This window comes from Oxyura jamaicensis, chromosome 5, assembly GCF_011077185.1.
Source record: "Oxyura jamaicensis isolate SHBP4307 breed ruddy duck chromosome 5, BPBGC_Ojam_1.0, whole genome shotgun sequence".
NCBI classification, from domain to species: Eukaryota; Metazoa; Chordata; class Aves; order Anseriformes; family Anatidae; genus Oxyura; species Oxyura jamaicensis.
In genome coordinates this window covers 5,986,187-5,998,214 of record NC_048897.1, presented here as the reverse complement: position 1 = coordinate 5,998,214, position 12,028 = coordinate 5,986,187, and the positions used below count along the sequence as shown (strand labels likewise).

At 41.1% G+C, this 12,028-nt stretch overlaps 1 protein-coding gene across 2 annotated transcripts in view; it reads right to left on the bottom strand.

Moving 5' to 3' along the window:
- Positions 1-12,028, bottom strand: part of RAG2 (recombination activating 2) — a 124,407-nt gene that overhangs the window by 43,762 nt on the left and 68,617 nt on the right. For both annotated transcript variants that reach the window (XM_035326938.1, XM_035326940.1), the window contains exon 3: positions 96-268. The gene's annotated coding sequence lies outside the window, so the exon portion shown is untranslated. The remainder of the gene's footprint in view (positions 1-95; positions 269-12,028) is intronic.

Below are 12,028 nucleotides of genomic sequence, written 5' to 3'. Positions count from 1 at the left end.
ATATAATTCTATTAATGCACAATGGTATCATTATATATACTTGTATACACACAGTGCCACTGAAAGAAAGTAATTTTAGTATGGGGAGTACTTACCAGATAATTCAGAACCTTTTGAAGAAGGTGGCATGGAAACAAATCCGTGCTCTTATGGAAGAGACCCTTTGATCCTCTGGCCTTCATTTTCTGCTGCTATAAACTGGCAGGGCTCCACTGAGGCCATTTGTATTCATACAGAGCAGACAGGGCCCTGGTATTTACAGTCTTAGCTGAAAGAATACAAAGTCAAATCAATTGCTGATTTAACTTTACTCAATATAAAACAATGTATATGACCCATTATCTTTATGTGAAAATATTTAAATGCAGAGCCAGTGCAAATTAAATGTAAAAAATATATCTTTAACTGTTCAATTGCTATTTTTACACAGGCTATTTTGGGGGTTCTCTGGTGGTGTGTGCTTAGAACATTGTTTTTTGCTTTACTAAAAATATCAGATATGCTTTCAAGTCATGTTCATATCATGAAACTTGATTATATACATTACTAATAATTCTCAACTGCTTTGAAGTTTTTTTTTTTTTTTTTTTTTTTTTTTCCCTCTGTGACTTGGCAAGGGTTAGAAATGGACTTTGCTTTATCTCAAAATTGTTTTAAAATGATCTGACGTCTTTGTGAAAACATCTACTTTATACTGATATTCAGGAGGATTCTCTCAGTTTGTGGTGGAACAGCAACTTCACAAATGAAAACAGGACCAAATTCTTATTTATTCAGCATTTTTATGTATGCTTTGGTTTGGCTAACAGCCACTCAGTATCAAGGGGGCTGCTTGGCTAGCAGGCTGATTTGTACCCTGTTTTCTTCTACCCGTAGTTTCACTCAGGAGTCCGAGTAGCACCTTGGTCCCCCCCAGGTACAAATTCTTAAGCCCTGCAAAGACTGTCGGACAATTTGGCTACGCTGACCAAAGGCACCAAAGCAGGAGCCTTCTGCTGGGACTCCAAGCATGCTGAAAGGGCTGGGGTTCTTCAGACCCCTTGGCTCACTGGGGCTGTGCCGAGCACAAGGCTCACCACCCTGCTCCGCGGGCTGCAGCAGCCGGCAGTCGCTCAGGCTGCCCAGTACAGCGAGGAAACCCTCGGCAAGGGCTCTCGCCGGCCTCGTGAAACGAGTTCCCTGCACCGCAGAGCCGAGCGCCTGCGATAGCGGCGGGCATTCCCACCGCGGTGTGCTTTCTTGTGGCACTGCGGCAGTTGGTGCAGGTGGCCCTGAGGTGCCACGTGTCCGGGCCACGCGGGGAGGGACGGGCCCTCGCCCTGACGGCGGGGCACCCTCGCCAGTCCCAGGCGCACACGGTTCTCCCAGGTGCTAAGTGTTTGCCTCTCCCCTGGGAAAACAAGGCAGGCAGTTTTCACTGAAATGGTACTGAGTAAGTTCTGCAACACCTGAAAAGATGATGAGTTTGCTAAGTTTGTGCTTGCTGGCTGCTGCAGGGGACACCTTGGTTTGGCTGGCAGGGTACTGTACGCCAGTGTTGCAGGTGTACCAGCTGTGAAATGCCACGGAGTTAGGATGGAGATTTCTTTAGTGCTTGTTTATGAGAAGTTTGCAAGAAGAAAAGCAAGTGTTAGAAGGTACTGTCGTTTTTATAGACAGGCTAATTTATTTGCAGTTGCAGTGCCCCACAGTTAAAATGGAAATCAATTTTAATGCCTTATGAAAATGCAGAAATATTTGTCTCATTTACAGCACTTCCAAAAAGAACATATAATAAAATTCCCCTGATTAACAATCTATAATTTTATGTGCTCTGTGGTGTCTTTCAGAACATCTATCCACATAAATGTGTTTCAAAATAATAAGCAAAGATAGATCTGAACAAAATCCCTAAATCTAACTTCACACTGCATTTCAGACTTCAGCAACTCTCTGAATATTCAAAGCCCCCTTTCATCTGAACATCCCCAAACTTTGGGGAAATAGATACTTTAAAAATCTCTAACCAAACATTTCTCAAGCAAAAAACCCCAAACCAAAGCAAATGGAGCCCTGTCTGTATGAAAATAACCTAAAAAAATGTAACAGTTAAGGTTATTGCATTCCATAAAGAGGTAATGGTATTCTAAAGAATGAAATGGAAAGTGATATTTTTCTAGAGAGTGAACTATACTAAATATTCTGTTGACTTGGTACAATTCCTGAGAACCTTTCAATGCCCAATTGAAAAATGAGTGTAATCATTTAGTAATTCATGTGGATTTACAACAGAGTTATCTCTTGAGCCATTAAAATGAGATTAAAAATGTGTGGGATTCTTCAGTGTATTTTGTGGCAGTGCTAACACCATAAATTAGGGCTTTAGCCTCATTATATCATATGTTTCAGCAGAGTTTGCTCTTTTGTGGCTGTTGTGGTTGAGTACTTGAGCAACACTGTTTGTGGAGTGCAGGTGTGTAGTTGCAGCAAGTAAACTTCATGTTTCATAGGCTTTCTTGAATCCATCTGCTTTTCTGTGCATATGTATAAAGCCTTGTAATAGGCAGTATGATATGCATAATTCTTAGAAATAAGTAAGTGTCATTTATTATGTTGCTTATGCTCCTCAGAATAACTTAGCTAGAGGACAAATTCTGCCAATTACTTGGAAGTGTTGACTCTGCCAGTTAGATTTGCTGAATATTGTACACTTGTTCTTTGAGGGTGAAATGTTGAAATGCATTTTTTTCTCCTCTTTTCCTTATTTTTGTTTTTCCTACGTGAGATTTACAGCTGGCTTCCCTACACTTGACAAGACACTGCATTAATCCAATGAGCTACTTTCCTGCTGGATAAAATTTTACAGTAAAAAAGATGGAAGGCTGGCGCCTGGGCCAGGAAACATCAAAGCACCGTTAACATTTCATGCACAAGCTTAGCATTTGCAAAGCTTTCAAAAACAAACAATTGGGAAAATACAAATAATGGTCAGCTGGCTCACTGAATGAAGATTTAATTCCCAATTGCCTTCGTTTAAGTCAGCTGCTTACATGCTGGTTCCTCTGCCCACCGAGAATTCTGCTAAGTAACATACTTCAAAATCCAGACTGTCAAAAATACTGACAGCTAGCACTAGCTGAATAGCATTTCCTACAACAAAACTGTGATCTGTTTAAGGCTCTTTGTTTTGGGTTGTGAAACTCTTCTTGAGTTCCATGGATTTATTTTCCACTTATGAACATTAATAACGTAAACTGTACAAAAAAAATAACAGCCCGGTGGATATCCTTCTGCTGAGATCAGGATGTAATGGGAAGGGAGGTTGGCTGAACAGCCAAGTATCACCGGGGCTGTGAATGTGACAATTCATGCCTTGCTTTTCATTCTTTTGGTATATTTGCATGAGAATCCTGATTGTCAAAAGAATACACCTTCCTACGCCCCATGCCCCAGATTTATGAATGTGCCAGCAATCCAAATTCAAATGGTAACTGTTTGAAGTGTAATAGTATTCATTGTGGGCTGTATTTTGTGAGGTGCTTGTAGCTGAGGGTATCTTACAAATGACAGGATTAGGCCCTGATCACAAATATTCAAATATGTGTTTATCTGGTTGTAATGCTATAATTCTCAAAATTTCATTTTTGAAATATGTATTCCAATTGATACTTTTCACTTGGTGCCCCAGAACCAACAGATCAAAGTCATCTTTCAAAGATGATACCGGAAGAAAATAACTTGGAGTGCTCTGAACAGAAGTGATGGAATTAAGAATGAAGTAAAATTAAGCAATGTTAAGTTTAGGGAAAACAGCTTGCTGAAATTGTTATCTGCCAAACTCTGCAAGTAGCTCTGAAGTTCGTGGAGCTGATTTGCTAAGGGCAATTAAAAATAGTCTGAAAAAAATACTGGAGCATATTATAGTAGCAAAATACTGCATCAGCTGGAGTTGGATTAGATTAATATTTCCCCCATCAGAATAATATACATGAGAATGAATGGTTGAAGTCTGAAAATTTTTACTTGTTAAGACTGCTACCATCTCGGGATTTCAATTGTTACAATGGAAAAAAGTCTGGTTCAGTGCAATGGTGCAGGCTTGGTCTGACTGTTTCAGTTCCAGAGCATCTCTACAAGCTCTTGATTTGTACACAGGCTGGACGATCCATTTATGAGGCATCACGGCCAGCATGTGCACAAATGAGAATTTATGTATTATTTAAATATTCTGTTTTTCTGAACAGCATAGTTGCATTAAAATTGCACAGTAAGCTAGAAGAGAGGGCTTTTTTCTGCTCTTAAAAAAAAACAACAGCTTATTTTAGAAGTGAGCTTGAAGTGGAATGTTGGATCAGAACCACATGAGAGTTTTGAGAAAACCTGTATCTGCATGTAGCTCTGTGTCTCATGACTTTGTAGCTCAGCATTACTTTCTTTGCCTAAGTAAATGACTTTACTTCTCACATTACTTTGGAATATGTGAGGTTAAACTTTCACCATAATCCAAATACACCATCAAGTTAATATTTGCAGGGCAAGCTTTTATTTTACTGTTTATTCTCCATGTCTCTATTGGTCTTGACTGCCATACTACACAGCAATCAATATCATATCACACACAAAAGACAGGTTATGACTTTGCCACATTTTCAACAGGCGCGGGGAACCTTCTTCTTGCCAAGAGCTGAAGAGGCTATTGAAACACCTTTGGTTGGCCAGTTGCCAATTTGAATGGCTATGTGTTGACTTAAGCCCATATTTTAGTGATGTATTTTATTACACAAGTCAGGGAGGTGCTGCTAGTTGAAATAATTGGGAACAAAACTCGGTTCAATGAACTCCAAAACGTTGTGTCTTTTGGTTGCTGTAAGTTCCTCCTGATGCTCCCACCCCATCACAGCTCTGTCAGCATCAACGTACATGACACGGGGACTCTCCCTGCAGTCTCTGGTAATTGGGCTCCTGTAAAATGCTGTCAGTTCGCTGGGATACTTCCGATGAGCTGCAGCTTACCAAGAGGCTCCCCAGAGCCAACTGTATTTTTTATTTATTTTCCCTTCCAAAACAAACTTCCACATAACCCTGCCTCACCCTGTCCTCCCCAAAGGAAAGGCTAGAGCAGACTATCAATGTGTTGGCCGTTTACCACTTGTTGGTTTAACTGAGTGTTCAATTTTGCTTTTCAGTTCACCTTCTCTAACCTTTCTTTTCCAGATGGGATTTTATTTCTAGTGCCAAGCACTGAGAAAACAAAAATCTGTGTTCCTTTAAACCATCACAGTGTTAACATTCAGAAAGGGTTTTGCTGATGTATTCAGTAAGAGAGGAAACAGATTGCTACCTCACAGAAAAGTTTCTTTGTTTTAAATGTTAATTGTTTTAAAGCACCTTGGAGTTTTCTGGGGCCTTTCTTTCGTTCTTTTTTTTTTTTTTTTTTCCTTTTATTTGATGGTTGATACAATCTCTTACAAGAAGGGGAGAAAAAAAGTACTTTGTTGGCCTAGTTTCAGGTAACCTCTAAAAGTTCAAGTGGACCAATTACACATAAGAGAACAACAACTTTTGTAAAGCTTCATTTCAGTCCCAGAGGGGAAAAATGATAGAAAATCAATTAACTTTCCACATGAAAAAATAGCTCATATTGCTAAGCTTTTCTTGCATAGTTCCTTGATTATGTTTGGAAGCAAATTGCCTTGATTATACCTTTGACGGGAAGGAAAGCCTTTTAATTAATTTAATACATGCTATAGCAGTGCTAAATTGTATCATGGAACGATTAAGTGGGCCTCCACCGATATTCTTGCCCTGTTGAAAATGGATATTGCTCACTTAGTGAGTCACGCTCTTGCTGGGTTGACGCAATTATCTGCTCATTGCAGAGCATGTGACATAAAAGCTATTAGGGCTGTTTGTATATAAGAGAGGCTAAATGGAATAAACAAAACGCCAGTTTCAGTGGAAAGTCTGAAATTTCTCCTCTGGACAAAATTTTGGAGGAACTTCAGCTAAACTTCACTGCCTGAACCTGCAGTAGGGACTGAACCAGAGCCTTGAGCTCTAACACAGCCCCTGCTTAGGGGATAATCAGGCTTCAGCTCTCATCTCTGTTGGTCCTGGACTGAAATGAGAAATGGATGTGATTCTGTTTGTCATGTCCTGACAGATGATCCCCAAACTGTTGTTCAGTTATGGACTAGTGATAGTAAATTTGTAGTAGCATCTACAGTGCACGAGCTGCTTTTTAAAACCAATGTTCACCTCAAGCTCTTAGCCAAAACCAATTACATTTTTTGTGTTTACTGAGAATAAGATTCTTAAATGAGACTATTCATGCAAATGTTAAAAATATAACACATTCTCCTTTACAAATAATGTCTTATTGTATCATTAGTAAAGTTACACTGTATTGTTGATATAATAAGAAGAAACATCTTGATTAGACTCTTGGTAATGTAGATCTGCTTGCATTGCTACCCAAGTACAAGTGGGTCACTTTGCTTTCTGTGGTGGACCTCCCCTGTTGGCCTGCTTTTTGTACGGAGGGCTGCTGGCTCTTTCCTGGTGCGCTGTGGAAGCAAATATCCCAGAGCTGAATAATAAAGGAAAAAGTCCACCACCACTAGAGAATCTCTTTTATGAATTCTCTCACAGCTGTCTGCACTCAGATAATATATGATCACACATTTTTCTAATATCCCAAGATCATAAGTAATGAAAAATAAAAAAACCTGTGCAAGTGAGGAGCAATACTCCAATTGTATGTGCTCTGTTCTTTCTGATTCCTCAGAGAAGAGCCGACTGGTGAGGGATCTGTTTATGAAAGGAAACTTGTAGCTATGGTTTGGGAGAGACTCAGGATGGGAGAGGAAGCTTTCTTGCAGCAGTGTGAGGGTGAATATGTGCTAGAAATGAATTTCAGAGGTGACGAATCATGGCTGCAAATGCTGTACCACAGAACTGGTATGTTCTGAGCTAGTGGGTTCTGCATTATTTAGAGATTTAATTTAATTAGAGATCTTAGATTTAATAGCTAACATTTTGAATTGTGACAGAATTGGGCTGGCAAACATCAGTATGCAAGGAGCGTGGTCAGACGCACTCGTTAGACTTGTGTACCAGTAAAGATGCTTCGTATTGACTAGCATGGCAAGGCCAGCAACCTGAATGGCTGCATGACATTCCCTGGCACCAGGTAGAGAGATGCAATTAGCACCATTTACTTCAGTAAAGATTCACTTCCTTGAGGGCAGGTTTCACTTCCACTGGTGGCTGACAGGGAGCCGATGTGGTGCAAGGGCTGCCCCTGCCCCTGCCCTGGTCCTGCTGGCTGCTGGCCGCCTCTGGGACCGCCTGTAGCTTCTGTGACCTGCAGTGTGCTGCTCAGGCCCAAGTGACTGAGTGCAGTCAGTGGGTGTATTTGAGAAAGCAAATGTATTTGTTTTTCGCACTGTTGGTACAAACATGTATTTGCTCTTTGTGTTTGTGGCATGAGTGGTCTGATGTAGCTCTCCAACTTCCCATCAATAGCAATTATGCCAAAAAAAAATATTTTTCCTTTTGCATTATTTAAATTTCTTTCATCACAGTGCCATGCATTTATGTACTTCCTTAGTTCCCCTGAGTTAAAAATAGCAAAAAATATAATATGCATTCACAGTACTGTATTTTGATTGCATTTAGGTTCTATTTTTAATGCTTCGCCTCTTCATCAAGAGAAAGAATATACACTGTCTGCTTGCTGCAAGGCAAAGACAGATAGTTTGGGAATGCTGCTAATGCTGGGATCAACATCACAGTTAACCAAGACCTAACCCCTCTGAAAGATAGAAGGGGCAGGTCAAATTCTGAGAACTTCATTGAAGTGTAAAGGCAGTCAGGCATGTCTAACCATTCCCACCCTAACTGCAATGTCACCTCCGTTGGGTTATTCTAGGAAATATGCTGCCTCCTGGCTTCAGCAAAATATTAAATACACCACTCTTAGGAAAAAAAAAAAAAAAAAAAAAAAAAGGAAAGAAAAAAGATTTGATCTATTTCAGTACTTGAAATTTCCTCTTAGACTTGGGCTCATTAATTCATAACCCAAGTTGTGCCCCCTGAGTCCAACAGACCAGTAGGAGGATCCCAAGTGCTGCCAGCTGACTGACTCTCGCACGGGACCACTGGGTGGTGGGCAGCGCTTAAGGGAAAGCTGACACGGAGAGAAAAAAAAAAAAAAAAGGGTCACTAACTAAGAAGTGTTTTTCTCTGGATAAGGAAGATTGAAGGGGTGAAAGCAAATACATGAATCGGTTTGGGAAACTGGGTTGAAAATTGGTATGGGGCTTGCTGAGCATCATGTAAGAGTTCCAAATGCTCTGGCCACTGTTTTCCAGTACCTAAGTCCAAAAGAAGTATTTTTTTTTTAGGGAAAAATTTCGTAGTTACCTTTTTTTCTTATTTCTCTAAAATAATGTGAACAGAGAGTAACTACTGACACTGCAAAAACGATTCTCAGCACAGAGCACGTGGTGGCAATGTTGCACTGCTTCAGAAGGACCGTCGTGCAGCCCTCACCCAGCCAGCATTTATTTACTAAGCAATAAATAGCTGGATCCAGTAGAGTGGTGCTTTACCCAGGGAACATTATACTTGTACATGGTAGTACTGATTGTGTTTTCTATTAAAATAGTGAGTAAGGTATAGGAAAAAAATATTTTTTCTTTTTACTGCATGTGTTATTTTCATGCATCCTAAGCACTGATGCAATTTAAATTTTGCAGCAATAATGTAGCTGGTATAGGAAAAAGATATGACTAATTAGTTTCATTCCATAAAATCACCCATATCTGCCCGAGAGGAACACTTCGGGTAATAAAAGCCTCCACCCATCACACTGAAATGAGGAACTGTGTTATTCTGACATGGCAAGCTTTCTCCCTCCCAAAAGAAAGCTTTGCTATTCAAACACGCTAACCACAAACTCTCGCTTTCAAAAAGATCTCTAGCCTAAATATCAGCTTCCCTAAATAAGAGAGAGAAATGGCAGAAGTGTTGCAGAAGAGCTAAACGGGTCGAGTTTGGGGCCCTCCTCAGGGGGAGTTTCTGGGGTCAGCAGCTGTGGAGGGCTCTTGGCGCTGCCAAGCCCCTTGCCGTTGCTGTGGTTTGGCCCTAAAGCAACCGCGAGTTTGTTCACCTGTGGCCTTGCTTCTCCTTCCAGTCTGACAGGAGGGCCCTCGGAGGCAGGTTTGAGTAGGAGAGGACCTGCACTATAAAGGCAACAGACGTCAGGTCTCTGGGGCTCTCATCTTTTGCAATTGTCCTGCTTTTGGTGTTGCTAATGCCACTCCCTGAATTCCCTTCCCAAGCCATGGTCTTCCCTGTTTTTTTTTTTTTTTTTTTTTTTTTTTCTTCTACCTCTGTCAAGCTCTGTGCCTTGGTAGACAAACCCTTCCCGTGCTTCTGTCATGGCTCAGCTGATTTCCAGTTCACAGACACAGAATTAATGAGTTTTTTTCCTTCCATTTTTCAGTCTCCAAGGCCCAGACGTGTTATCAATCACTGTTGTCCTTATCTCCAGGAACCTGGACTCTAGTCTAGGTCCCAGTGACAGGAGCAGCAATTCAGCAGCAGTGCCCCACGGTCCCTGCTGCAGTGCTCCCTTACTCGCTGGGGGGAGAGGCCCAGGGGAGCAGGAAAGCTGTGAGGTCTTAAAATACCTTCTTACTCTGCAGGAAGGAAAACTCTGGTTTCTTCAGCTAGCAAATAATAAAGCACTGTGCTGTAATTGCTCCCTTCTCCCCATTCCACTAGCTACAAATATAAATCGAATTAAACAACCCCCAAAGCATGAGAGCAAGCACTCCAAGTAAACCACATGAAACCAACTGCTTAGATTCATATTTCAAACTGGTTGGGATAGGTTGAGTCCTGTGAGCAACACATATCCACGCAGGCCAGCAGAAATAAACACTGGGAATTAAACAAGTATTTGGGTCATGTCACTGCTAGGGCTGCTATAAATAAAAGCTGGCTAGAAACACTGAAAATGTATTGAAGTAAATGATACATTAATAGCAGTGACGTTGATTAAGCTTTTTTTTATTTTTATTTATTTATTTTTTCCCAGTGCCTAAAGTCCTTTCTCAGTATGCCTTTCTAGGATGAAGATCAAGAGCCCTGTAATTTCACATCTTCTCTATTTATTCACAGGAGGCATAGATTAAGTTGTAGTAGCAAATAATCCGAATGGAAGTTTGCCTACAGCTGCTAAGCAGGAGTTTGGTATGGAGGTCGGTCCTTCCTTTCACTGAGTATAACAACCAAGACCAAAGCCTTAAAATGTATTCAGGGAGGAAACATAAAAGCCATATCATTGCCTTTTACGTGCGTAACATAACCTACATGTTATGATCATTATTTCTACTGTCAGTAATTTTTAACTAGAAAAGGAAGAAGTGGCCATGGCAATGAATGTTCTCGAGATGTGTTGCTCTTGAGGGATGCAGCTGACAGTGGAGATCTCCAGACGGACACGCTTGCCAATCTCTGAACCTATCACCCACCCTGCCAGCAGCCTCTCTGCATGGCTGGGGAGATGCTTTCCAACATGCCATCTTCCCTGCCTCTGAAAAAACAGTGAGAACTCCCATAGCCCGTCAGCCAGTGCTGTTTTGCTTTTATTTCTCCCTGTTGAGGCTCTGCCAAGTCCCCACTTGCACAGCAGCACTGTAAATACTGCTTTGCGGCTGTACTGCTTCGTGTGGTCCTCTGCACCGCTTGGAGTACAGGCTGCGCTGCTGAGGAGTAACAGCCGGGATGAGATCCCTCTCGAGTGCTTGGCCCCACTGTGTGCAGTGAGAAGGCAAAGAAGGGCACAAGCCTACATGCCTAAGCAATTTGGTGTCCTGCTGCCTTCTGTTTTCATTTTAAATCTGAGCCTGAACTGATGAGAAACGAACTTAAACAGTATTAATAAGAAAATGATGAATCCCTTTTGTAAAAATGATCATCTGTGTAGTGCAGAGAAATGGCTAAGCTAAACGTTTGTAATTTAAAAAGAAGGGTGTTAACAAGATTCATTCCAAAACGCTTACACTTCTTAAAAAAAATCTTTTGGCTTTTGCTTGTTATGTCCCCTTGCATGAGTGAAATATTAGCTCTCTAGTCTCAAGTGCTAAAAAAGAAACATTTATTGGTCACTCGATTATCGATTAAGATAAAAAATTATGCTTTTTGTGTCTTGTATTAATGGCATGATGATCTTCACCACCTTCTGCTAATCTTTTTTAAAGGATGTTACAAATGTCATTTTCGTAGCTGAGGCATTGAGTCCCCAGGACACCCAGAAAGGCCTCCTCGGTGTGCAGATTTATTTCCCCTGAGCAGCCAGAAGTATTTCAGCAAGGGAAAGATACTGGAGAGAAATACAGTAGCTATAGACAGTAAAGGCAGATGCTGTAGAGGACAGACTGAGGGCTAGGAAGTTACGGAGATTGTGATGTTTAACGCTCATTGCTAGTTCACAGCTCATGTGCCTTTACTTTCCTGTCCTGATAATATTTTATGTGGGCAAGGTTTGATGAAAACAAACAACAAAATCCATAGAACATCATATATTTTCTCTTCCTTGGGAACAACACACAGAAAATGTGTGAAGTTCACATACAGGTGCTGAATTAACAACCCCGTTTTCATGAAGTACATAGAAAGGATTTATTGGGTGGGTTTCAGACGTAATATAAGCTCTTGCAGAGGCAGAGGGCCAGATTCCCCATTCACCTGTGCAAGTGTGGACAAAATACAACAATTGTAGTTCAGATAGGATGAAGGAAATGCAATTGCCCAGCCTGCCTCGCTGCTAAAACCAGCTTCTCCTCATCTGAAGTGACACAGGCGTAGAAAATAGCCAGTGGAGAGAATGGCTCTGCTGTCCTGATTACCTTTCTGTTTATTCTTCTCTACTGCCCTGCAATCAGCAGGCAATCTGTTTTGTAGCAAACACCATTTGAGGCTGCATTGTCTTTGGGTCACTTCCATTTCATGCTTTAGTACATAACAGTGGAAGCTG